Consider the following 575-nt stretch of genomic DNA (forward strand, 5'->3'; position numbering starts at 1 on the left):
CACATCCTTCGTGAGCTCAGTGGGCTTTCCCTCATACCCGTAGATCTACCACTTGTCCTTCAAATCGGAGACTGTTGCAGAGGCGGATCTTTGCCTTTGCAACGAATTCCGCCTTCACCTTCTCGGTGATTCCCAAAGACCAATGCCACTTTTGCTTAAACACAAAAATTTTGAAAAAATTACAATTAATAATAAATATTAAAATATATTTATATATATATATTTAAAAGTGAAAATTTAATTAAATTTAAAAATCTTACCGCAAAACATTTAAACCAAGTGGTCTTAACGTGATTTGGTGTCTTGCTCCAGTTCAGATATGCCCCGTCGTAGTAACCCTTAATCGTCGCCGAAACGCTCAGGCTAACACGGTTGTTAGCCCCAAACCTGAAAAAAAAATTAACCATTAGAAAATAAAAATAATTTAAATTTTAATGTAATAAAAATTAATAACTTACCAATACGTTCCTCGAGGTCTAGAACATCCAAACCCTCCCGTCCAGGCTGGGCAAGCAAATCCTCCACCGTATATCTCGCGAAGGGAGCATATGAAGGCACACGCAAATCCGGATGAA

This window comes from Brassica oleracea, chromosome C9 (assembly GCF_000695525.1).
Source record: "Brassica oleracea var. oleracea cultivar TO1000 chromosome C9, BOL, whole genome shotgun sequence".
Taxonomy (NCBI): Eukaryota; Viridiplantae; Streptophyta; class Magnoliopsida; order Brassicales; family Brassicaceae; genus Brassica; species Brassica oleracea.